The 25,938-nt window shown below is 32.0% G+C and overlaps 1 protein-coding gene across 1 annotated transcript in view; it reads left to right on the top strand.

Moving 5' to 3' along the window:
* Window positions 1-25,938, top strand: part of stan (Protocadherin-like wing polarity protein stan) — a 194,141-nt gene that overhangs the window by 88,331 nt on the left and 79,872 nt on the right. The window contains exon 2 of the mRNA XM_085952061.1: window positions 1,683-1,792. The gene's annotated coding sequence lies outside the window, so the exon portion shown is untranslated. The remainder of the gene's footprint in view (window positions 1-1,682; window positions 1,793-25,938) is intronic.

Raw genomic sequence — 25,938 nt, forward strand, 5'->3', positions numbered from 1 at the left:
AAAGAGTGATCCAGAAACTTAGAGTAGCACAACGTGGTATGGAGAGGTGCATGCTGGGCACAACGCGAAAGGACAAAAAGAGGAATGAGTGGATAAAAAAACCGACAAGGGTTTGCGATGTAATAGAGTTTGCTAAAAACTCAAACGGAAATGGGCTGGACACATAGCTCAAAGAAAGGACAATCATTGGGTAAATTTTGTCATCCAGTGGTATCCAAGAGGTGCAAAACGTCCGCAAATGTTAAAGTTCTGCGGAAGTACGTGGCAACGCAACGCACATGACCGACAGAAGTGGAATCAGATTGGAGAAGCCTTCATCCAGCAGTGGATAGATTCACGCTGATGAGGATGATGACAATACAAAACTAAAAGTATTAACACATTAGGTATTATTGAAGTGATAGAAAACAAGTATCTATACCAATGACAAACAGAGCGATAGAAAATGAATTCACGAAAATAAATAATAATTAAAAGATATTTTTCAACGTATTTTTGTACAACAATTAACTTTGTATTTTATAATATAATACATTATACCTACTTAATACAAAGTATGTTTGTTTGTCTCTTCCAATTTTGAATTTTTACTACAAATTAAGATAAAGTTTGCATATTTTGGATTCAATTTTAATTTAGTATTCTTTACTGCTGTGGAATTATTAAATTTTGACATAATGTGTAATATTGTAAGCCTTTTTTGATATTGATCAATGTAGCGACCTACGCTAAGATTCGGCGTGCGAAACTGAGTAATTCAGCTAGTTATGTGTAAAAGACAAAGGTTTTCTTTATAATTTATGGTTTCCTGCCGATGAAGTTATGTCTGTGAAGTGACTATTTTCATCACAAAATGAATAGTTTTTGTCAAGTTGGTTTTCTGCAGTTTTACATTACCTACCGCACACAAAAAATCTCCAGTAAAGGATCGCACAAGAAGAAAAATAAAAAATCCATAGAAATATTAGGTAGATATAAACGGTTTTAGGATTTTATAAAAAAATATTTGCAGAAATCGCTAATGGTAATCTTTTACTAAGTGGAAGGAACCATTCCTGACGTTTATTAAATTGTGTGATTTTAGTTACTGAGTATATGTTACTATTAATTCATTAGTGGTTTAATTCCTCCTGATTACATCACCTTATTAATGTATTTAGAGAACAGTGAGCATTTTCGTTTATAATTCAAAACCATTTATGTAATAAATAATCACGTAATATGTTGGTAAGGTAATTTTTATAAAGAAGGCAGTACATATGTATTAGTAAATATTTCCAAACTGTCATATTTAATAAATAATATGGGCAGGCATATTTTATCGAATTTTTAATGCACATATCAATAGGAAGAGTTGTTTGTTGATGTTTTGTTACAAATGGCTATTAAACGTTGGCTAATATATATATATATGAATTGTCATATTAGTATATTAATTATTGTACGAGCTTATAACATCCCAATAAGTGACACTTTAACATCACTCAAACATATCAATGCCATGAATAATTCATCTTAAATACGATTGTTAGCTTACCAAAATATATAAATTAAAATTTTCGAGGTACCTATTATATGATTTGGCTTATACTAAATTATAACTATATTAAAACTGATTATATTGCAATAAATTATTTGTAATGCATCCAATAAAGTTAATAATATATTTTTCTTTTTTCCAGGACATCAAACAGCCTTCGATAAGTTGCTTAGAGTGAGTGGTGCAGTGAGAGGCTCGCCGCCCAATAGTTGTGAGATGCCGAGCTAGATCGACTCCCGTGGCAAGCGCAAGGTAAGCAAGGGATGGTCTCAAATAATTCACGAATTCCTCGCCCGATTGCCGCCCCAGCTCTCCCAACTCTCTGGTCACCAGAATCTCCTCAAATTGTTACGAGGGCGGAGGGTTCGCTTGTTTTCTCAATTTGTCGCAACTGTTTGCGAACACTTTCACGTGGCTATCTACTTACTATGATACGGAAATCTGTATGCGTGAGGTGTTTGCAATATATTTTTTAAAAATATATTATTCAGTAATGTAATAAAACGCAAAATTGTTTAGTACTTATTCCACTTTTAATAAAAAAAATCTGGACCGGCTTCGTCCGCCTCAGAGGGACATTTTCAACTGAATAATATTTATAAAACTGGTATTTACCAAAACAAATTCAAAAGGTGACATAAATAATCTACCAATACATTGCATTATCCGTCCAATAATACTTTGTCAATAAGAATTAAATTAAAATTAATAAAATTGAATATCAATTAAGGACATGAATTAAGGACACCAAACAAAATATTCTAAAATTATTAACATAAAACAAAATATGAAGCAATAATCACTTACAATAACATTTCAATACATCACTAAACAAAATATTTATGATATCAATACTATCGACTGAAGGTACTTGATGGAATTTGAATTTAAATTCTAATGGATTCAAGCTCTGTACTATTCCATTTAAGTTGTTTTTTGCGACCCGGGTTTCGCCTTTCGGCATCTTCAGGCGTCGTGTACACTCACCAAAGGTAAACACACACTGACAACGAACAATCTTAACTCTAGCTAATATAATAAATCAATACAATACAGTAGGTAAAAACTTTATTGTATTGATTTATTGTATTTATTATATAAGATTGTTCGTTGTCAGTGTACACGACGCCTGAAGATGCCGAAAGGCGAAACCCAGGTCGCAAAAAACGACTTAAATGGAATAGTACAGAGATTGAATCCATTGGAATTAAAAATATTTATGATTAGTCAATATTTAATAACACAATAAAATTTGATTAACAATTCATTTATAAAATTTACAATAAAAAATAAACAATATTACCACTTGATGGAAAAACGAATAAAAATACGAATATAAACGAAAATATGGGTCAAAATTTAATAACAAATAAAATAAAACAATAAATAATGTACAATCTATAAAGTTATGTTCAATCAATAAGATAATCCCAAACATTATATTATAGGATACAATAACGACACAAAATTCAATTGTTCATTATTGACAGTTAAGACAATACAAGTTTTTATATATATGTAGGTTTTATATATTTTCATTTTATTTCAAACCTATTAAAAGTAAAAACATGTTGGAATTTATAATTAAGATCTGAAAATGGTAATTTACATTTTGACACCAACAATGAAACCCTGCAATTAAAATTCAATAGAATATAAGACATATATTGATATCAATCGTACTGCATCGTCTTTTTTCAATGCACGACTAATGCCGAGCTTCACAACAATATTTATTATAATTATAACCAAAAAAGATAACCTATTGTCATCCCAGTGCTAACTTAACGTACGGCACGATTTATTGCTTTTGAATTAATCGATGTACAAGATGCGATGTTGACATACACGAATTATGGCATTGAGGGGAAATCCGGATAGCACAGTTGATGGATTAAATTATAGTAATACCTATCTACTGAAAGAAGAAAATCACACATAATGTAATACTGATGTAAATGGCGTGACGTGAGCCCACGGTGGCCGCGCGGCTTAAGTGTTGGACTATCACGCCGTGGGTCCCAGGTTCGAATCCTGAGTCTGGTAAGTAGGTACACATATTGTTTTTCAATTTGTGTGTGAGTCAGGGTATGGACCTAATACGTTGAGCAAGTGGCTGACATCCATTTCTCGTAAAAGAACAAAATCTGTTAATACACACCTCTACTCTGTGGAGGCCCATATGATCCTATTAGGATCGGACATGGTCGAAAGAAAAAGAAGAATATATTATTGGTATATTCTATAAAAATGTGAGTTCGAGCCTGTCACTAATTTTCACCGAAAACTGAAATGCCATCCTGGCGTTTCGTGTTGACTTCCATAACCAATGTACCTACGTTTAAATCAAATTTAAATTCCTTTCAGTGTTTTTGATAAGTAAACCTCAAAAGACTTGGATAATATCTCTGTGGAGGCCCATATGATCCTATTAGGATCGGACATGGTCGAACGAAGAAAGATGTAAATCCAAAAAAGCGTAATTTACATAGATTACTCTCAAAGTTCTTTTAATTTCTAGGATAATAAAATTATTTAGAAATGGTCATTTATATATATATTACGAATAAAATAAAAAAAATCCACTATTCACACTGTAATTATTAATATCCCAGGTTAAGTAAGTTTTTTGTCCCTTTATTAGGTATACCTAATAATGTCTCTTCTACTAATAGAAATGGGCAACAACAAAATAAAAACACACTATAAGTATATTATTTTATCAATATTCATGTTTGAAAGTTGAATAGGTAAGTTTTTTTATAATATCGTGAATTTCAATATACCATTTCTTTTAAATTAAGTATCCCTTTCAAAAACCCTGAATTATCAGGAGACTACACTCTGTCTGCTAAGTTTACGACTTTTGCACCAACGCAATCCACAGAATTTATCCAATGGTGAAAATAAGGGGGTTTACCTTGCTGGTAGTAGTTTGATCCCCGGGGTAATTTGTAGACCTCTATCATTTTTTTTTGGTTTAATATTTAACTGTTCTTTTGACTTTATAACTTATATTGGACATATACACGACTATGCTCTATTGCTGTTAGCAATAAATGTTACAATTTCCCAGAATCCAAGATTTTAGTATTATTTTTTTTATTTTAACTCGAGTTCAATTGCAATAGTTTATTTTCTACCGAATAATTTTGAATTTATTGTGTTATTAGTATTAGGTACTATAGGTACATAAACCTTTTCGCTGCAACGCGGAGCATAGAGACCTCTACTGAGTGAAGGCTAAAATATGTAAATAACAAACTTTTTAAACAATCGAATGATTTCAAGACTTGTTTATTAATGTGATTCTTTTTTGTTTGTTTCTTCAGAGCACCGGTGAAATATTGGTTACTCTTAAAAAAACTTATTTTTATTGAAAATACATCATTTTGATAAACCTTGGAAACATCAGTACCTACCTAAATCTACATAATAATAGAAAAGTTCCAAGAAAATTAAAGTTCTCCATGTGGGATAAACTTTCACTGTCAAGCTGAGTGCTTTTATCCTTAGCAATCGATTCGATTTTGAATAAAATTTACTTCAACTACTACGATATCCGAGGGCTAAAATTCCACCAATAAAATACAATCATCCCAATCTATAACCACGTTATTAATAATACTATCCTGTGTGTTAATTATTTTTTTTATTATAATACCAATAGTTTTGTTTGTATTTCAGAAATTCTTATAAATATAAAGGATTTTAAGTATTACACCTAACGCGGATAATATTCAGGAAATCACCAAATTAAATTAACAGTAGGTACGGTAACACTATATTGTGATCATTTAGTCACATACGTTTTGTGTTGTCCGTGTTTTAATTAGTTTCGGCAACTTCGCCGCCCATTTTGTTGATTAAATTTTAATATTTTGTTGGTCTATTGCCGTTTCGTGGTTATATTGATTCGATATTATTATCTGTTATAGATATTTTCGTCGGTAGATTTTAGATAGTGGATCATTAATTATAATAATAGTAGAGCAATCATAAAAGTTAATTGCTTTAAATACGCTTATAGATTTTGTTTCTGGTCTAATACCGAAAGATCAATAGGTCAATGACAAATGAAAGTGTTTAGTTAGTTTAGATAATGGTATAATTATTTGTAATTTTCAACTGTAGTTTTTACATTAAAAAAATAATCCGTAAGTACCTGTTTATAATAGCTTCTGAGCTTGTTCTTCAATAAATTTCAGTATCAATTTTCATAATAATATATGTATTCCTTCTGCTGGACGGAGGTAAATATCATATTAATGTAAAACACACCAAGTAGATAGGTAACTAACGCGCGACAATTTGTTATCTATTCTTTATTTGCTATCATATTCGGCCTCGAAATTTTCAGAATAAACGGAATACTATGTTTTAGAGATGGTAAAAATTGTTGATTTTGAAGACTAAGTATACTTACTACCAGTATAAAAAATACTTAGTATAGAAACTTGTTCCAAAATACTTACTAGTATTTGGAATACTATATAGAGCGTTTGGCGTGCGTATGCGACAGAAGTTTCATACTCAACTGAAACTAAAACCAACTCCATATTAGTATTTGAAATACGTATCGTCTCAGGGAACTCAGACTGTGTATCGGCTTCAATAGAATCGCTAAAAATACGCTGAGCTCCGCTTGTCGAAAAGTCCCATTTATTATATAATTTTAAACACATTTTAAATTTATGAGTTGTTTTTCGGTTAAGTTACTATATTCTTGTTAACAAAAATGAATAAGTGATTTTTTTTAAATTTTAAACATGTTTTGAGCGGTCGTATAACAAGCCTAAGCCTGTGCGTCATCTCATCACTGTGCTGCGACACAAAATTTATGACCTATTATTCCAACATTCGAAAGCAATAGACTAATAAATTAAAATATACCTATATTCAAGTGCTAGTTCGTTTGCGCGCATTTAATGTCAATAGTGTTGAAAGTCTACCAACTGGCGAGTGCACAGAACAGCGACTCGCGATGATAATATCATCACAAGTTTTTTGGAATAAGTTTATTGGGCCACACATACTGAGTATGGGTAGTTTCATCCGAAATTTGAGTACACAAACTGATGATAGTATTTCCAACTCACCTCTACTATGTTTGTTTTAAATATTATTTTTGTATGGAAACTGTTCTTTCTTATTTCTCCAAAATTCGGTGGAAATTACTTATGTTCATACAAATATTAGTTTCAATTACAAATTCAAAAACTTCATATTAGTTAATGGTATCGCTAGGTTCTTACGTTGTAGTTTTATGACTTACGCATGAATAATAAATCAATTATTTATATTCGTGATATTTTCTTGTAGGTGTTATGTTTAGAAAATTCTCCCTTATTTTTACGAATCAATCGACTAGTATTAAGTATTCGCATCCTTGAGTAAAGTTTTTAAAACGGTGTTCGACCACATATTGGTATGTATTCACACAGCGTGACGTGTATGGCCGAAATATTGTACGGTTTTATAGGTAAAATATCAATAATCCTATTCAATGAAACGATTCCCATGCAAATAAAAAATAGGATACACAGCGTAGGGGAGAGCAGGTAGGATTCGTACACTTTTTACTCTAAGCCGTATAAAAAAAAAACTGTAAGCTATTTCAAAATAACTTTAATGCTGCTATATACCCGACATATTTGGCTTTAATAATAGTGAAGTGTAGTTTAGATACAAACCAACATGGCGAAGCTACGGTAACTTTACTGAAAAATGGAAAACGTACGAAACTACCCCACACGTGGGGTAGCTTCGTACATAGTGTGGGGCACATTCGTACATAATGGGGAACCTTCGTACAGTCAAAGAAAATGCTATTTATTCATTGTAATATAATCATGTATTGAGATCAAAGTTAACACAGAATCAGCCTTTATGTAGTAATAATTAACAGTTATTGTTTTTAAAGTGCTTATAACTACTTCGTCATAAAAACATAACACTTTTATTTATTTTTTTGTTAATAAAGGAACGAATAAATCAACATTATAAAATTTACCATTAGAGTAATAGGTCTTCATCTTATGTATTTAATAGTTGTACTATCCAACATTATACATAGATAAGTCTTTTTCGAAGCTAAATGTGTGGGCTGTTCTTGCTGTAAAAGCAGATTTTGATAGCGGCCATATACATACCACATTTGATATGTAAACTGTTCCTTCATTTTTGGTAGTGGGAAAGACAAATTTCCAGGTATGAGGCTTCTTCCTCAAAAATGAAACTTTGTATTCAACGGGACTAAATTTTTTAAGCACCTGCCCAATATAATATAAAACGGTCTTTTTTTCTCGAACTATACTATCACAAAGCTTTTTTCTTTGATGTTCTCTGACGTAATTGAAGTTTCATTCTCAGTATCCGATCCTTCAGACGTCTCTTCGATGGGAGAACAAGAACTGTCTCTTAAACTCATATTAGCCTCATCTAACAATCAGTCTCATTTCACAATCAGTTTCATCCTGACTATCAGTCTTTACAGTTTTATTTTGCCTCTTTGGTTTAGTTGTCCCTGAAGTTTTTTTCTGTCTCTTTGTTGTGGTTCTTGTATCTGATAGTAAATGTAATGCTCGCTTCATCTCATTAGCCCTTTGTTTCTTCTCTGCTCTTCAACTTTTTTGCTTTTTCTATTTCTTCTAGTCTATTTTTTTCAGGGGTATCTGTATATATTCTCGATTTTCCTGGCAGTTTTCCTTTCGACTTTTTAAACGCATTTCTGTCCACTCTGGGATAGGGCTGGATAATTTCTGGAGTTATTAATCCTACAGTTAATGAAGATGCAAGCGCAGTTGTAGGTGATGCTGGCGCTGAGCTCCGTGGAAGATCTTGTCGAGTAATCTCTGTTTCTGCAGGTAGAGTTTCTGGCACAATGGCATCTTGGCCCGCTGTAAAAGTTGATTGTCCACCTTGCGTGGATTCTAACGGCTGCATCATTGCATCTTCATCAACGTCTCCTGTACTTGTCCCCTTTTTCACATATATTCGCGGCATGGTTCTGTAACAATAATATTTTTGGTGAACAATCTTTCTACTGCCACGCAATTAGGAATGGGGAGCATTCGTACTGTACGAATCTACCCCACTCATAACTGTACGAAGGTACCCCAAACGGAGAAATCAACAAATTAATTGAAAATAAAAATAACCATTATAGTTAGCCTAAAATGACTATTTACATATTAAACGAAGTTATCACTTCATAAACTATACTACGTCACTTATATCATTCGTGCAAAACTTATAACAGTTAAGCGTGTTCAAAAGTGAATACAAAAAATACTTACGTAGAGCGAAAACACATATCGGCGTACTCCGTCGAAGCCGTTGGCCGCACTGACGCCCTGTTCGGCGGTTACACTATGCGTATGAGCGGGAGTCACGCACACAAACACGAGCATGTCAATGAATTGGATAGTGAAGATATAACCACTGTACGAATGCTCCCTGTGTACGAATCCTACCTGCTCTCCCCTACAGTTTACAATATATGAGAACATCGTACCGTTTTTATATTGCTTGAAAATATTATTATAGCTTCCGTGAGGACATTCATGTTAATACTATCGATTAGGTACAGATAGAGCTTCTAATTTATCGACTATTTTCATTTCTCGAGATTCGAAAATTCTCGAAATCAAGAATATTTGTTTTCGTTTTTCATTCCAGAAATTTTATTCATAATCAAAGTCAAGAGCTTTTTTTGGCTCTTTAGGCCGTCATTTTTATGTTAAAATGTTTTAATCGTCTCCGTATTTTTTTTTCAAAAAAAAGAATTAAAAGAAGAAGTGTCTTCAAATTATGTATACTTATTCAATAATATAGAATGTTGCTTTCTCAAATCTTGTGAATTATCTGTTGAATAAAAGAAATGGTTTGTAAAATGTTCCGTTAGTTATTAAAATTGAGGGTTTTTTTGCATTTCTTATGCCAAAACTTTTTTTACCGTGCTTAGTAACAATGTGTCGACTTCTCGAGAATCTTTTTAATGATTTCTCGAGGATTGTGAGTTCTCGAAACTACAGAAAATTAATTTCTAGAGATTTGATGTTGGCCGGTTTTGATTATTTCTCGAGAATTCTCGATAACAACGTCGACGTCTAGATACGGGTACTTGATGTAAATTGAATTTAAATTCTAATTTATTCCTATATGATAAACATTAACAAACTTTAACCTTCGCGACGTAGCCAGGAAATACGATAAATTCGTGAGGCTCGTCTTCTGCAAAATTATTGAACGTCGATGTGGAAAAGATAGATCGCTCTATTCAAAGATCCAATCAAGTGAAGGTTGCTTTGTGCTACAGCTACACAATATCTTCAGCTAAGCGGGTTACGGAATATATGCGTCACTAGAGATGTTTAACGAATACATTTGAAATGAGTCACGATTCTCAACAGTGAGGAACACGACAACGAAATTATGAACTATGACTATCGATGTCAAAGACCCACTAAGTGATACAGCCAAAACGTTTCAAACCACATTGTAATTCCGGGAACTATTAGATTGTCTCGTATAATGTTTTCTATAATAGATACAGCAATCGGATATGCCTTAGCAATAAAAAGCGAATGTAACATTGAAGCAGACATTATTGTATTAGTCGTGTCATCAACGTGAGACTTTTTTTGTGTTTCATTAATACGCTACAAATAATTTGATGGTAGGCGGACGGAGAACGTGGCCGCTTCGGGTGGGCGGCAGTGCCAAACTTCGCCACGAAATGGGTTACCTGTAATTTCATTAATCACATACGGAGCCCGAACGAGTCTATTCCGCGAACTAAACGCCGCGCATTGTCTTAATTTTGTTTGATCACGATTCTGGGATGACATACAACAGTATTGCGTAATAATCTTGTCATTCCATTAATGAATGCCTATTTACTACGCGACACAATAGAATTCATATTATTGTAATTGTTTCCCAAATAGTCTCAATTATTCCCCTATGGTTCTAATTAACTACATATCATAAAACGTTAGTTTGAACTCAAAATTGGTCATAATGACTCCCTAAATTCAACAATCAGACCAACTATGACATTTCCTTTACAATATTTAGAATTATTGAAGGACACAAAAATAGTTTTTGTGTCCTTCGTGTTTCAAAATCGTGACACCATTAAATATTTGAAATATGTCACTCCGGCGATCCTTGCATTGAAGCTATTGAGAGGCTCGTAGGCAGAGCTTGTGATAACTCGACTTTTTTCATTTATCGAGGATTTGAGATTGGTTTTTTGATTTCTCGAAAATTCTCAAGATTCTGGAGAAATCGTCATTATTACAAAAATAACTTATTGTTTATTTTCTTTTATTTTTAGATCTAACGAAAAAATCAACCGTAAAATTAATTAAAACAGGGAGATATTCGTCCTCTTTCTGTCAATGGAATCCTTAGCATATGTGCTTTAAATCACATCTCAAAGGATCGACTTTACGTCTTTCTTCTTCTTTTAAGTCCCAACACCATAAACGATGATTTCCAACTTATGTGTAATTTGATATGGCACTACTTTTTGTGGATTTTTTTCGATCGCTTCTAATAAAAGAAGCAGATTTACGAGTACTTAGAGAAGATTACGTAGGCGGCTACATTCAGAAAGTATGTAGGTAGGTAGTTCATGTAAAAAAATATGACAGGAGAAAATTGTAAGAAAATTAATTGTAGTTCGGTTAAAAAATAAAACATTCAAAGACAAATATACACATAAAGTTATTTTGAAATGATATTTTTAATGAGAAAATATATTCGGGGTATGTAGAGTTGGGTATTTCCCGAGAAAATCTCAATCTCGAGATTCAAGATTTCCTGAAATGATGAAATTTTGAATTCTCGAGATTCGGGATTTCCAGAAAAGAATACTCGAGAATTTCCGAGATATCGGGAAATTTGAAAAAAACCTTTAGAAATCCGAAAATCAGTGTAGAAACAGACACATTTTAAAAAGAGACGATTTTTTTTATTTATGTAAGAAGACACAAAATAGAAGTAGGAAAACAAAAATAATTCAAAACATTACTTATTAAAATAGAATTTCAAAAAACACAGTGTCAGTCGCTGCGTCTAACAATCGTGTACGCTTTTGAGACACAAAATTCCCTGATGTTGCAAAAATTGAGCTCATTTTGAGTCGACGTTGGCTTAATTGTGTTAAATGCCCCGATCAGTCTTCGAACGTTTTGTGTTTTCTGGCCACTTTTTTCATATAGAAAGTCGTTTTTTCAATTAATATTTGATAACAAAGAAATCCCGAATCCCAAGAAAAGATTCTCGAGATCCGGGATTTCCCGAAATATTAAAAATTTCATTTCTCGAGATCCGGGATGGAAAATCACGAAAATTTCTCGAGAATTCCCGAAACCCAACTCTAGGTATGTGCATAAAAATATTTTTCAGTACAAACATTTAAATAGACATTGATAATTTTAAGTGTCATAAACTTTTCATTTAATAAAAAAAATCAGTGTCACATTAAATAATATATTCGCATATTTTGATCAAGGTTTCAATATTTTCAAAGAATTCGGCTTTTCATAAATCCTTAGGTTTATTAATTGTATCAGTGCTATCATTTTATCACACTATAGGAATTATTTTTATGCCACGTGTTTACTCTGCGTTTTAGACATTAGAAATATATATCAGGTAAATAAACGGTGGCCGCGCGGCATAAGCGTTGGACTACAAAGCCGTGGGTCCCAGGTTCGAATCCTGGGTCTGGCAAGTACAAAAAAAAATTGTTTTTCAATTTGTGTGTGTCAGGGTATGGACCTAATAGGTTGAGCAAGTGGCTGACATCCATTTCTCGTAAAAAACAAAAAAATCTGTCAATACAAACCTCCACTCTGTGGAGGCCCATATGATCCTATCAGGATCGGACATGGTCGAAAAAAAAAAAAAAAAAAAAAAAAAAAATACTACGTCACTATTTTAAAACATTATTTTATTAATGACATGTTGACTATTAAAAATTCGCGCCATATTTTAACTTCTAAGTTGATATCATCAAAATCGGAGATAGCATAATGTAATATGTTTTACGCTTGTGTCAATTTTACTGCCATGCCATTAATGCGCCATAAAAAGCACACCTGTAATATAGATTCAAATAATAAATGATGACTCCACATTATCTCTAGTGGATATTGAGTAAATCAAATTATTCTATCTCTCTTCCAGCCCAGGTGTCGGCTGATAAAGACATTTAAAGGTTTTATAGAACCACATTTGCATATTAACATAATACGAATGTGGTGACTTGTAAGTTTCGACGAAGGCTCTGCTATAAAATTAATATTACGACTTGTATGTCATACAGCTTGGGATAATGTAATACCCTGTTATCTCCACAAATTCGTTAACTTCTCGTGATTTCCAAAACTTGTCAGATTGTGACTGCAACATTTTTTTTATAGCCAGTCACGTTTTTTCAACGGGATCTCTCAAAGAATTGATAAATTATCACGCATTATTTGAGATAAGTTTGTAAATAAAAAAGTCCGTTATAAATTTGATGACATTTTGTATTTATAAAAACGTAAATAAACAGTAGCAGCTCGTTGAAATTTCACGAAGGTTTTTCCAATTTTTGTACATAATTGCGATAACAAATTCCACATTATTCAATGATGTCTAAAGTCTTTAATAAAAAATACCAAGTAAATACCTACTTAGGTACAATGTAGTTACAATCATCTTTATTTAAATCACAAACCTGACAAACATCTGGCAACGGAAATCACGAGGAAGGCACCTGGGACGATAGCTCAGTAGTTAGAGCGATCGCCTAGTAAGCGAAAGTTATATATTAAAATCCCACCTGGTCGCCGACTTTTTCTAAGATTTCATAGTGACATGACCCGGCTCACGGCTAGCTCAATAATGCTACCGGGCCGTCACTGAGGAGACTAGTGATGAATTAGGAGAGGTGGATCTCCTTTGTAGTATCACAACTTTTGAATTCCCGAATAAAACTCTCAGCTGGTGTGGTGCCGAATTTATTCAGGTACTAGAGTTCACGGTCACACAATAAGGTTAACTGTCATTGTTCCCGTAATTAAATCTCATTAAAGTTTCAGCAAACTATTTATTTGTTCACTATAGGATCTCTGTGAAATCTTTCACAAATTCCCGAAAAGTCACACCTAATTCAGAGAATGTATACGCAGATATTCTTTGGATATTTTTAATTCGAGAAATATTTTCCCATAAGAAAGAAAATATAAATTATTCTTTGGTCACACAGTATTAGGTTTATAAAAAAGAATAGAATTATTTTATTGTTGTTTATAAAGTTTATTTATATTCACAGTGTATTTACAAATATTTATTTGTGATTACAGACTTGTTTACAGAAGGTTTGCTTAATGTTTACAAATTTATTTACTAAAATTTGTTTTTATGTTTATGAATTTGTTTACAAAAGTTTATTTTATAATTATGTTTACTTAATAAAGTTTCAAAAATTTATTTTATAATTCCGAAAAAAGATTTGTAAAATTTATTATTACAAACTGAGTTTATTAATTTGTTTTTATAAAACAAATCCGATCACGTAATTTATCCCGATTACGTCACCTCGTATGATGAGTAATGAAAAATGAAATTACTCCGCGAGCGCGTTACTATCGACAGATACGTGGTATTCGAGCTACGTTTTAGCGGTCGACGTCACTACCGACAGATACGTGTTATTCGCGCTACGTTTTGCGGCACACGTCACGACCGGCAGATACGAGATATTCGCGTTACTTTTTGCCCGTCGATGGGGACTTATTGTAGGTAAATTTCACGAATGTTACTGAGAACCGTATCTCGTATCCGCGGAAGGACTGCTGCTTAGTAGGAGATCGCTGGTGAGAAGTGTAGAAACTAATGATTTTACGGAAAAAGGATGTCACCTTTTATACCCTCGGGATGGAGGTTTAACAGGAAACAGTCCGTAAGGGATAGCAGATGTATATCTTTCTCTCACGGGATAAATTTACGTATATCTCCCGTTCCTGGTAACTTTCTAATAGAGATATCTTCTAATTAAATCGGGTTAAATTTACTCTACTTTATTTCCGCAAAATTAAGACTTAATAGGGGTGTTTTAAGCACCCTCTAGAACATGTCCTTTAAATACGTAGTTACGGTGACGTCAGCAAAATAGTTGATTTTATATGATTTTTCGTGTTCAAACGAAGGGGAAAGTTTTTAGCTTTCCAACGAGGTATCAGAATAGGTACTCGTGTACTAAATAAGGGAATGGCAGTCTTTAAATTTAAAATGTCAAAATGAAAGGTTGACACCCACGTACTAGTCCTTTCCACCACTCTTGGCCTTTTTAGGCCAATAGAATTTTACTAAGTTTTAATAAAACTATTTGGAGCCGCAGAAAACGTTTCATTCGATATTTACCTTTCGGACGAACATTATTACGTGAAAATACTATAATATTATACTTAACATTTCAACTTAAATATATAAATGCTTAATCCTAACAAGATGTTATTTACAAGCGACTACAAATTTATTTCGTCCTTAATAGTGGCTTTTCCATAGTAATCTAAACGTAACCTTGAATCTATTTTTATCCGGCAACTCAACACAGCCGGGCCGTAAATTCTAGTCGAACAGAATTCAGTTAAGGTTCAAGGTCACGCGCCAATTTGTGTTTTTAGTCGCAGTATTTGATTCTTTTATTACTTAGGAGGCAATTAAGATTTATTATTGTTTATGGGTAGAAACCCATCTATACCAGAATCTCAAGTTTTTCCAATTGTTACTTTTACAATATTCATTATAGTCAGCAAGTTATAGCATTAACAAAATCTATAATTATAATTACGCGTCTATAGATATAGATACGCGTTTACAATATTTTTATAACGGTAGTTAACTCCTATCTTGTATTGATAAAATTAGTATTAAAATTCTTTATTTACAATTATACAGTATATAAATTTATAAATATTCAATTTTCTTTTCCAATTTTCATACACTTCCATTATAGCTATAAAAGTTATTGAAGCATGTACCTGCTTAATTTTACGTAAACAATCTCTCCCATAACTTATTTTCTAAGTTTAATGGAGATTTCCCGGAAATTATTTCCGAAATAGATCGATTTGAAATTTCATGGCGTGTCATTTCGAGGTCTGCGGTCACAGCGTTCCAATTACACTTGAACAGTCTCGATTCTCCGAGGCGAAATTTTTTACGTAAAATTTTATTACATTTTACAAAGAAAAGGTTAACAACATACATTTTACTTCCTAATACTAAACGATTACGCTACTGGTTACCTGTTCATGGTCTTTTTCGACCATTTCTTCTCTGCTTCTTCCATAGTTTAGGACCATGGGACTTATATATTCTGTTTGTACCTCGTCGTGAGGTTGTCGCACGGCTATTTGAGAAGTAGAATTGACTACAAGGCTAGATTTGTATAGTTATGTCGTTAAACCATACTCTGCCATAAACACTAACTGAAGGTCGGCGTTTTTGTTCGTGTCAATAGGTTGAATTGTCTTGAGGGTTGTATATTTTTTATATCGTAATATTAAAAAAGACATAAATATCCGTGAGTCTAATTATGATTTAACAGTCATCATCAAAATAGTACTTATAAGTAACTACACGAAAAAAATAATTTAATTATGTAAGTTAATTATTTAGTTTTTCAGTAATATTGTCCATATTTTTATAAACCCAACATCTATTATTTCTTCTTACGACCTATCCACAATGGTATTATAAATAATATTTCTAGATACGAAAGGTAGGATGACTTAAACACAAATTAATCAGTACAGGCAATAATTATTTATTATCTAAATTCAGTGATTGTTTTTTTTGCAATTAATTTATTTGGCAATGAATACTTGTGTACGAGCAACAATATTCGTCCATATTTAGTAATCTTTCGCTGTCTAATAACACGTCCTCGGCTTCCTCATACTCGGATATCGATTAGCAATGAGAGATTTTAAAGAACCCGTCTCTCGTGCAGGTAGATGATAATCAAGCTATGGATACTTGTCTGCGTTTAGTTGGCCATAGAGTTTGGAGCGTCCCCCTCACAACACCACCACTCGAATTTAGGTTTTAAAACAATTTCATATAATAAAATGCTACAAAATATGGTTTGTCTATTATACCATAGGTATTCAGTACATAATTTAAATGAATAAAGATACGTGTCTGTTCTAATGCATTTATTGTGCGCTCGTATCGTTAAATTAAAATTATTAAGGTCGTTTCGCTTTTTCCTCTGGCGGGCTTTTACAATTCTTTGGATGAAATTGATCGTAAACACCGGAGTTTATTCGGAGTGTCAAAATCTTTTATTATGTCCTCCCACGTTCACCGCCGGCAATTCACCGAAAAACATTCCTAAACACTCGCGCCCGCCGATAAAAAGCCTCCATTGCGTAAAACAAAATTCCGACGGCGAACTTCTCGTGGCCTAATGTATTTTTTGTGTCGGTAGCCTGACTAACTGTTCGGTAAAATACCTTTTAAATTAAGATTGAAATCAAAGCTGGTTTTTGCTCACACTTTCACAGAAAATGGTACGGGTTTAAATTAATGTTAAAATCACGAAAGCCATTTTCATGTTTTTTATAGCGGTGTGGCTACCGATGCAACATTAATAGCTCTATTTTTCCTTATCCCATAAGGTTGAAGTTCAGAAAGTTCTGAGCACATTTTGGAAGGTCTTCTACCTACGGTGATTCCAGTACGTCTTAATTATTATAGATATATATATTTATTAGATAATGGTTCTGTTATAAACAGCTAAATTTCAATAAGGAAAAAAATAATGATTAGTTTAAAAAATATTATTTATCAATCGTTCAATTAGTATGCATATTTTTTGATCGACCTTGGTGAAATATATAATATTATAATCAATAAAATAACACAGGTGGTGGATTACAGGTCTGCTTCTAAATCCTTCGATCGGTGGGTCGAATTCGCATGTTGTTTTTCAATGTGTAGCTAGTGTGTAGAACATGGACCCAATATGATGAACGAATGGTTAACAAAAAAAAATCGGTGTGTGTACTTATATACGCGCGTTAGAAGTTATACTTCTTTGGCGTAACAGAACAAAAACAAAACTTGTGATAAACTAGATTCTTTGACTATCTCTTAATTATCTTGTTAAATTACACACTCTAGAAAAAGGACCGCTTATTGGAACGTCGTTGGTTTATTTCTATACACTTCAACTTATATTACTAAATTATATAATGTTTTCTCGTTGTTTTTATTTTTAGTAACAACTGTCATTCTGATGTTTAATCGTTTGTTTACGTAAGTAATTGCAAATGGCCGACAATAATTTCGCTGCCTAGGCAACGGAACAATTATAAACTATAATAGTATACTGTATAATCGTCACGATTGCAGTACCATACCGTTGCGTAAAGGTAGTGCGAATAAATTATGTGTTACATGTAGATATCCCAGATAGAAGTATGCAACACATACAAATTAATTTTATTAAAACTTGTATTAGTTAATGGATGAAAAAAGTAATACAAATTCTCTGTCTGTTTGAGATTTTGTGAAAAAAAACTAGCTTGATAAAACGCACATTATATTTAGTACCTATCACTTCTGTGGGTGGAAACGGAAACGACGCCATATATTATTAACTTATATATTTATTATTATTAGTAAGAGTTCTTTACTACAACTTCCTATTTCATTATGTACATTATAGTAGGTATATAGTAGACGTCTATCTAAGTTTTCTATTAAGAATTAACCTATGTCCGTTTTCGTTAGTGAAGTTATCACAGAATGACCACTTTGTCTTGAGAACGATTCACACAACAGTTCTTATTTCCAAACTGTTATGTGTAAAAGATTTGTTTCGTCTGATATATATTTACTCTTGAAATCAAACTGTGGAGATAATTTAAAGCGACAGCCTGTGGTTACGGTCATTAAGCTTTTCAGTTTTTTTATTACTAACCAGTATCTATTCAAGTAGTAAGAAGACATAACTCGCTAACTAGCAATTAACTGTACTGGAATGACAATGCATTTTGATTGGCAAGTTTTGACTTTATTAAATAATGGTGTCCAATGACCTCTCAAATTTATTTTAATTATGTTTATTCTCTTTATTACGTATTAAGAGGTAAGTTGCCAATACGTTCAGTCATTCGTATGATGGCAGGTGTATGAAGACAGTACGAAATTATACATAATATAAACAAACTACTAATTTATAATAACTGACTAATAACAGTTTTCTCTTTTATAGTGTCAGCTGTTAATTCTTGGTGAAAATACATTGTTTTAATTAAAATAAAACACAATATGTAATATTAATTCCATTTAGTTTAATAATTATCAGAACCGGTGTCGTCCGTTTCAAGTCAACGGATTAAAACAGGTCCTTATTATTATTAAACTATGTGGAATTAGTACTAGGTACATTTTGTGTATTATTTTAATTATCATAAGCATATTGTCGAAAATAGATAATTCTTATTAACTCAGATGATGGTAGAAAGTTCCAGTTACTAAAAAGAATAATATTAATGTTGTAGCTAGTCCAGAGTCCAGACTAGGGATTCCAATCCCGGGATCCCGAACTATTTTTGATACCTATGAATCCCGGGATTGGTAAATATAATCCTGAAACTTTCGGGATTGAGTTTTTTTTATCAATTTTTATGGAAAATAAAATAAAAACGAAAATATAACAGAAAAAATACTTTTAATAACATACAAATACATTAGAAATAAACTTAGTTTGAATGAAGTTTGATTGATTACCCATTTGTTGTTAATTCATTTTATTTTTTCACATAAATTAATAAAAATGAGAAAGATTGGGAAAAACAATGCTTCGCACTTTTAAAAAAGTGATTCCACCATGTTTTTAATGCATTTGTCATTTTTTTTATATTTCACTTGAACTTGTATTTGTTATCTTTTCATAAATAAATAAAACTGTTTTACTTTCACATTATTATTTATACACATTACAATATTATTTACTCTATTAAACCTATGTATTTCCAAGATCAAACGTACAAAATATTAACTATGGCGACTTTTTTTACTATAGGAGCAAATTTATGTGTTCACGTATTTAGTCTACCCGCTACCCCGGCTAGAGTCCTGTCAGCCACCCCCTCTGTTGGGGCCATGGTCGCTACTAGGGAATCCAATCCCGAGCCAAATTTTTGATCCCGGGATTTCGGGATTACAATTTGACGATCCCGGGATTGGCATTTTTTCGATAGTTAATATAAAATTTTTATATATACAAAAAACATTGATAAAATCGGTCAAAAATAAATCTAGTACTTATTATAAAATTTATACTGTTTATGACATTTATTGTAAAAACTGTGTACGTTCAATCTTGGACATACATAGGTTTAATGGAGTAAATAATATTGTATTATAAATAATAATATGAGAGGAAAACAGTTTTATTTATTTATGAAAATATAACAATTACAAATACAAGTTCAATTAAAATAAAAAATAGCATATTGTGTTGACCAGTGGGTCTCCAGAATAACATTTTCTGGTAGCAACATCTCTTATATGTTTCTTAATTTATTCATTCTATTTCTCAAATTCATATCACGGATGTTACCAGAATCGTATATATTATGTGGAATTTTTATTTTATGTTAAACTATTCACAAATATAAACGATTTTCATTTATAAAATTTTGTAGAATCAATAATATTGTGTTTGTGTTTCCATTTATTATATGAGATTGATGTATCTGATAGTAAATACTTAATGAATGGGTTAGCGAGATTAAAAATAGTAAAGTAAATCATGGTTTATGGCCCTTCGCTTCATAAATCTAATTAGTCAGCCAAATATTACGAAACTGTCTATGACTGTATGAGAGAGATCATGATGGGATCACTTTATTAAAAGTGCGAAGCATTGTTTTTTTCTCTAATCATTCTCATTTTTAATAATGTATGTGAAAAAAAAATGAATTTGCAACATTAACACATGGGTAATAAATCAAATTTCATTCAAACTCAGTTTATTTCTAATGTAGTTATATTATGTTATTAAATGATTTTTTTCCGTTATATTTTCGTTTTTATTTTATTTTCCATAAAAATTGATAAAAAAAATCAATCCCGAAAGTTTCGGAATTATGTTAACCAATCCCGGGATTCATAGGTATCGAAAATAGTTCGGGATCCCGGGATTGGAATCCCTAGTCGCTACCAATTGGTTTGATAGGTTTACAGACCCAATATACTGTACCTAAAATTGAAAAGGAACGATGAAAAAAGATATTGAAAATTATAAAATGCACGGTTTGCATTCACTTCGATATTAATGTGTAAAAATCTTAGCTCGCGTTAAAGAAATCATGCCTTGAAATTGATATTTTATATTCTTTCCTCTTCTATACTCGCTAACTGTATCATTCTCCGCCCTATATGATTCGATTTATCTTGATAAATAAGTTTTGAATATCTTGTGACATTCGAAATTCCATTACCCGATTCCCGCACAAAAATTCAATCCAGTTACACTCAATAACCATTAAGAATTCATAGATAATTGGAAAGATTATTCAAAGCTAATTTGATAGCCCTGTGTGGCGTCACTGACACCGTCTATGGTTATAGTCTGTCGTTCCTTTTTTAAATAATTAAAAAGTCAATCTTACATGGTGCTATGTCCACATCGGTGGATCCACCTGCGAGGCGTGTCTTCGATTGGAATCAATTCGTCTCGCGCATCGGCAGAACAAGCGACGACCGTTCCTCGAAGCGCGACCGGACCATTATTATTTGTTGTCAATTAAATGCGGGACGCGTCCGCGAGACATGCTCTGGCGATCGGTCTGATAGATTACTCTCGCGCGTAATGCGATCATTCCGAGCTAGATCTAGATGCAATCGTTGTCTTTGGTTACCTATGAAGAATGATTCTATATTTGAAAAGAAAGAAGCTATTTTAACGCAATCGTATTCTAGGAAATCTGAGATGCATCCATATTATTCAAAGACAAATAATACAAGTAATAATATAAGAAAATTATCTTATAAATAAATATACGGTTTTGTGTGTATAATAAATGTTTCAAGCGTCTCCACATATCACAATATTGTCATGCAAATCGGTTAACGTATAATACCGGTCATATTATTTAGGCATTATCTTGTAACAGCTTCAACATGGCGGGCATCCGAGTTTAGAAACGGTAACTAGTTGCACGCATACCTCTAAAAAGCCACATTAAGTACAGAAATATACCTAAATAAAAAGATTGAGCAGGTACTTACTAGAATTCGTAATATTTAAATTACTTGTGTCTTTACGCCCTATATCGGTTACATGTACTAAATTGTACGTATTATATTTTGCCGTTGTATAGTTCATAGTGAGCTCACTTATTGGAAAGAGATGGCCGTATAGCATTGAGGTAAAAAAATACGTTCGTGGAGTATTACAGACAATAACGCTTCAATTGTATTAAATTCAATAAGAACATTAATTTGAAATTGACTGGTAACATAACATATATCTGATAAATCTCTACACTATATGGTCATCTATTTCCGATACATCTCGCAGTAAATTGTGATACGGCCAACTGCATACGTACAAATTTCCGAACAAATTTCTTTCTCTGAAAAATCCAGTTGTTTCAAAATTGTACTTTATTTTTATTGAGCTCGAGAAAACATCTGCCACCTTAGAGATTTGTATCCTTTGGGGATAATGAAAATGTAGTTGTGTTTGTTTGTTTACACCTAATATAAAATGTATAGAATATAATATGTACTATAATTAAGTAACTTATAAATACATATATAAATTAATATTGATTTCAAGATCAGCTTGGGAGCTTTTTTGAGAAGAAGAACTAAAAATGACGAATAGACTTTGATTCTAACTATCGACAGTTGCGTATAGGAAAATAGCCTAAAATTTAATAGTTGTCCCCTATTTCCGGTAAGGAAATATAGTCACAGTATACAGCCTATGTAATTTTGATTATATCATGGTAAAACACAGAATACGATAATTTACTAATTCCAAACCATTTATTGAACATATTGATAGCTACTTCAGGTTATATATAATATTAAGTAGGTACAGGTAAAGGCAAAGGCATGTCATATATAATAATGTTAATTATAATAATACTCCTATCGTTATTTCATTTCATTTGATAATTGGTATTAGGTAAGTGCTGGCAACACTAATTTGTCATCATCACTCATCAGTAAACACCGGCCAGATCACGTTTTTAACCGTCAACCCATAAAAAAACACATTAAAATGGTGGACGAATCCAATATCCTAAGGAGACTTTTGCCCAAATGATTCTTAGTATGGATTTCTACAATTTGTCAGTTGTTTTTTCTGCCAGCTCAGGTGCGAAGGTACTTATCATAATTATCTTGCGAAAATAATTTTAGCCGAGCGGCGTATTGCAAACAATTGATAATAATATGAACCAATTAAGATTCTCGAGTTACCACTTTTATTGTTCTTTTTATCGCAGCAAATTTATTGTAAGCAATAGTGAACCATTTTATACAATGCGTATAAAAATACATGTTTTAATAATTATATTTCTAAGAACTTTTTCGTAGGTACGTACAACTACTATGCATACAAATACCAATTAATTGATACCTACAAATATTGAAAGTTTTTGTGCGTGGACCTTGAAATATTATAAAAGTATCATATTGATACCATTACCAAGTATGTGTATAGTATCAAAACAATAGGTTTTCTGGAAACATTCGTTTGAATAATTATTATATAAGTAATTATAATATATTATGTTATTATATATTGTGTATTGCGTCAGCCGTAATTGAATTCTTCTAAAGGTTTTGCACTTACGTTCATTATAAATATTACGTTAATACATTTAGATTTAGAATATTACAGAGCTACTAATCCGCAACGCCACACATTTTACTACTTACCGTGATTAAATTAGTTATGAAACCTTAAGTAGATAAAATGTAGGTTACCGTTAATTTAAAAAAAAAGTCACCGCCCGTCCCATTTAAGGTTACATGTAAATTGTACGTAATGCATTTCACCGTAGCACAGTTTGCGCTGAGCTTTCTATCGGAAAGAGATGACCGTATACTATAAGATAAGGTATCCAATTTTATTAGATTCAATATGAATATTAATTCAATTATCATAGCCGATTGTGGCAAAATTCATAAATTCAATAATGAAAACCTAACCTAACAAAAAATTATCCAGTAATCGGCTATTTCCAAAATTTGTTTGCCACTGGCTTCCTGTAAACCGACAAGAACCGTGTTTTATTTATACATGAATTTTATCTCAGTACTATACGACCTAAAGAGGTTGAACAGTCTTTAATATACGACCATATTATATTATTACCCATACAATATTTCGGATACGGCGAACTGTGTGTGTACCTACAGATTTCCAGACACGCCCATTTATTCATGTATTTAGGTATTATTATTTGATTTAAATGCACATAGAGAGTAAAAAAAACTATTCATGATATAAAACGACAGGTACCTAGACACATATTACTTAAATAAACACTAAATATGAAAGTTTTAATTTTTTTTCAACTTTGGTAATTTTGATATACTTACAACATATTTTATCGTAACAGACATTTTCAATTGAATAACACAATAATAACGAAATATATGTACATATTGTTGCGTACATAAAAATTAACTTTAATAAAAAACTAAATGGTTGGTGATATTTGTACTTATTTATTAAATGACTGATTTATATAGATAAGTACGTTATGAGATGGGGTAACTTTATCACTGAAAAATTTGCTATGTTTAAAATTCATCAACTGTAGGTGTCAAAAAAGGTTCTCTATCGATGACAAATTTTGAATTGCTTGTGATCGCTTCATAAATGAAGGAAGTGAACAACTTTAAAATGAATTATTTTCAATACAATATTATTTATCATCATCAGCTGTGGTATACACCAATATAGTATATATTTTTTATCGAAATACAAGATTTTGTACACACGGCGGCTGATGTAGCGTAGCCATCTATGAAACTGTGGGTTGCGGGTTCAATCCGGCAGATGAGAAAAATAATGCATATTGTTTTTTCAGCGTGTACCTACTCGATCTACTGAATGAAGTTAGTGGGTTGGGCGAATGACTAAATAATAATTATTCCTCGTAAAGAATGGTACGTTAATAGGTGGGTATAACTTGCACTTCGTAGAGATATATGTTTTCAAATTAGGACTGAAAATTGTATCCATCTAACTATCATTATTTTATGTATGCGTATTGTTCTTAAATCAGTTGTTTAAGACAATTCAGTGGCGTAACAGAATATAGAAAGCTCCATAAAGACAATGTTTTACTTAACTCCCTTTTTATTTAAAGGATATTGTGTACATATAGAATTATTAATCCACGACGTTCACAAATGATATGTTATTTAAATAAGTGTAAGTGAAGCAATTTATAAGAATACCTAATAAAAAGCAACATGTATACGTCTCTAGTCAGAGTATTGATAAGTCGCGCAGCCCTTGTTATCGGTAGGTACTTGAAGTGATATAATATATATTATAAGTATGAGTATTTCATGCATTATTGTTATTTTTAAGTTAATAAGTAAGGAATTCAAAGATATAATATTACATACCTATGTATAAGTAAGTAGATATTTAATATACAACAAATAAATATACGAAATGTACAATAAGAGCTTTAGAAAATTATAAATCATCCAATTAACTATTTTTTTATTCAAAGAATAATTCACAAGATTTGACAATGTAACATTTTTAATTGAAGATAGCTACATAGTTTGAAAGCACATCAAAGAAAACTGAAAAGATCTTATTAAAAAATAATACGATGCCCAGCAGGATACAAACCTGCGCCCACTGGATTCGCGCCAATGTGCTCTGCCAACTAAGCTACCTGCGTTATATTCAATTGCGATGTAAATCATTCATCACAAATATATTCAGCTAAGCTGAAATTTAAGAGATACATCCCTCCACAGCTATTATATATTTTCATATGATACATTTATTTTAAACATGTTAACATATTATTATAAATATTATTAGCTACCGCAATGGGAAATTTTGTTGAATAAATTCATATGAATAGTCTGTAGGTAGATACAAGTTTGACATACTGTCCACGCATTATGACGACGAAGAGTTTTGATTCTTGGAGTAAAACATGCAGAGTTGTTCGAGGTAGATTGTAGATTTACCCAAGGGCCAAAACATCCTCCATGCAAATAACATCATATTAAATAATAGTAATTTGGTTTGCAAAATTACTTCAAAATCTATTGTGATATTTCAGCCAAAATACATAGTACAGTGCACAAAATGT

This window comes from Rhyacophila brunnea, unplaced genomic scaffold, assembly GCF_057557595.1.
Source record: "Rhyacophila brunnea isolate RB1 unplaced genomic scaffold, BYU_Rbru_1.0 scaffold_3, whole genome shotgun sequence".
NCBI lineage: Eukaryota > Metazoa > Arthropoda > Insecta > Trichoptera > Rhyacophilidae > Rhyacophila > Rhyacophila brunnea.